The sequence below is a fragment of the Mesoplodon densirostris genome, unplaced genomic scaffold, assembly GCF_025265405.1.
Source record: "Mesoplodon densirostris isolate mMesDen1 unplaced genomic scaffold, mMesDen1 primary haplotype scaffold_37, whole genome shotgun sequence".
Lineage (NCBI taxonomy): Eukaryota > Metazoa > Chordata > Mammalia > Artiodactyla > Ziphiidae > Mesoplodon > Mesoplodon densirostris.
In genome coordinates, this window is record NW_026778196.1 from 11,181,107 (window position 1) to 11,184,514 (window position 3,408).

Consider the following 3,408-nt stretch of genomic DNA (forward strand, 5'->3'; position numbering starts at 1 on the left):
ATTATGATGATGGGCATGGTGCATTGTGATGACAGGGTTCATGGACCATTGAGATGAAAAGGGGCATATGGCATTGTGATTACAGTGTTCTTGAAGCATTGTGATGAGAAGGGTCATGGAGCCTTTGATGACAAGGCCATGGAACTTCGTGATGGCAGGGGTCATGGAGCATTGTTATGACAGTGGTAATGGAGCACTGTGATGGCAAGGGCATGGAGCATTGTGATGAGAAGGCCATGGAGCATTCTGATGACGTGTCATGGAGCTATGTGAAGACAAGGGCATGGAGCAATGTGATGAGAGCGTTCATGAAGCATTGTGATGACAATGACATGGAGCATTGTGATTCCAAGAGTCATGGATCTTTGTGATGACAAAGGTCATTGAGCATTTTGATGGCAAGGGCGTTGTGCATTGTGATGAGTAGGGCAGGGAGCATTCTGATGACTGGGTCATGGAGCAATTTGATGAAAAGTGTCATGGAACATTTTGATGACAGATGTTATGGAACATTGTGATGTCAGGGGTCATCGAACATTGTGATGATAAGTGCATGTAGCATTGTGATAACAGGAGTCATGGAACATTATGATGACAGGGGTGAGGGAGTATTGCGACAAATAGTGATGTAGCATTGTGATATCAGTGGTGAGAGAGCATTTTGATGAGAAGTGCATGGAGCATTGTGATGACAAATTTTATGGAGCATTGTGAAGACAATGTTGTGGATCACTGTGATGACAAGTGCATGGTGCATTGTAATGACATGTGTCATGGAGCATTGTGCTGACAAGCGAATGGAGCATTGTGATGACAAGGGTCATGGAGCATTGTGCTGAGCAAGTCATAGAGCATTGTGATGACAAGGGTCAAAGAGCATTGTGATGAAAAGTTCATGGAGCATTGTGGTTAAAAAGGTCACAGAGACTGTTGATGACGAGGGCATGGAGCATTGTGTTGACAAAGGTCATGAAGCATTGTGATGACTGGAGTCACGGAGCATTGTGATGACAGGGGTCATGGAGCATTGTGATAACAAGGGCATGGAGCATTGTGATGACAAGTACATGGAACATTGGTCTAATAAGCTTCATGGAGTATTGCGATGACAGTTGGAATGGCACACTGTGATGACAAGGACATGGAGCATTGTGATGACCAGGTCATGCGTATGGTGAAGACAGGTGTCAGGGAGCACTGTGATCACATATGTAATGGCCCATTGTGATGAGGATGGCATGGAGCATTGTGCTGCCAAGTGTCAGGGAGGATTCTGATGAAAAAGGTAATGGAGCATTGTGATGACAATTGCTTGGAGCATTGTGATGACAAGGGTCAGGGAGAATTGTGCTGACAAGTGCATGGAGAATTGTGATGACAAGTGTCATGGAGCATTCTGATGACAAGCTTGTGGAGTATTTTGATGACAATGGCATGGAGCATTGTGAGGACAACGGCATGGGGCATTGTGATGAAAAAGGCATGGAGCCTTTTCCTAACAGGGTTCAAGGAGCATTCTGATGACAAGTGTCAGGGAGCATTGTGATGACAAGTGTATTGAGAATTGTGGTGACAAAGGTCATGGAGCATTGTGATGAAAAGGGCATGGAGTATTTTGATGACAGGCATCATGGAGCGTTGTGAGGACATGTGTTATGGAACATTGTGATCACAAGGGTTTGGAGCATTGTGATGACAGAGGTCATGAATCATTTTGATTTCAAGGAGAATGGAGCATTGTGATGACAAGGGCATGAAGCAATGTGATCCCCCAATTCATGGAGGATTGTGATGACAATGCAAGTCGAGTATTGTAATGACAAGCGCATAGAGGATTGTAATGACAAGGTCATGTAGCATTTTGCTGACAAAGGCATGGAGCATTGTGATGACATGTGTCATGGAGCATTGTGCTGACAAGCGCATGGAGCATTGTGATGAGAAGGCCATGGAGCATTCTGATGACATGCGTCATGGCGTTTTGTGATGACAAGGGCATGGAGCATTGTGATTACAGGGACCTTGGAGGACTGTGAAGAAATGATCATGGATCATTGTGATGAAAAATGCATGGAACCTTGTCATGACAGGGTTCAAGGAGCATACTGACGACAAGTGTCAGGGATCATTGTGATGACAAGTGTATTGAGCATTGTGATGACAAAGATCATGGAGCATTGTGATGAGAAGACCATGGAGCATTGTGATGATGAGCGTCATGGGGTGTTGTGATGATACGTGTTATGCAACATTGTGATCACTAGGGTTTGGAGCATTATGATGACAGAGGTCATGCAGAATATTGATTTCATTGTGATGACAATAGCCTGAAGCATCATGATGATGGGCATGGTGCATTGTGATGACAGGGTTCATGGAGCACTGAGATGAAAAGGGGCATGGAGCATTGTGATTACAAGGGTCTTGGAGAATTGCGATGACAGATTTCATGGAGCATTGAGATGAAAAGTGGCATGGAGCAGTGTGATTACAATGGTCTTGGAGCATTGTGATGACAAGTGCATGGAGCATTTTGATGAGAAGGCCATGGAACATTCTGATGACATGCGTCATGGGGCTTTGTGATGACAAGGGCATGGAGTATTGTGATTTCAGGGGTCTTGAGCATTGTAATGAAAATATCATGGAACCTTGTGATGACTAGGCCGTGGAACATTGTGATGGCAGGTGTCATGGTGCATTCTTATGACAGGGGTAATTAAGCAATGTGATGAGAAAGGTATGGAACTTTGGTCTGAAATGTTTCATGGATTATTGTGATGAGAGTGGGCATGGAGCATTGTGATTACATGGGACTTGGAGCATTGTGATGAAAAGGGCATGGATTATTGTGATGAAAAAGGCATGGAGCCTTGTCATGACAGGGTTCAAGGAGCATACAGACAACAAGTGTCAGGGAGCATGTTGGTGACAAGTGTATTGAGCATTGTGATGACGAAGGTCATGGAACATTGTGATGAGAAGACCATGGATAATTGTGATGACGAGCGTCATGGGGCATTGTGATGAAAAGTGTTATGGAATATTGTGATCACAAGTGTTTGGAGCATTGTTATGACAGAGGTCATGGAGCATTTTGATTTCATTGTTATGACAATAGCATGAAGCATTATGATGATGGGCATGGTGCATTGTGATGACAGGGTTCATGGACCATTGAGATGAAAAGGGGCATATGGCATTGTGATTACAGTGTTCTTGAAGCATTGTGATGAGAAGGGTCATGGAGCCTTTGATGACAAGGCCATGGAACTTCGTGATGGCAGGGGTCATGGAGCATTGTTATGACAGTGGTAATGGAGCACTGTGATGGCAAGGGCATGGAGCATTGTGATGAGAAGGCCATGGAGCATTCTGATGACGTGTCATGGAGCTATGTGAAGACAA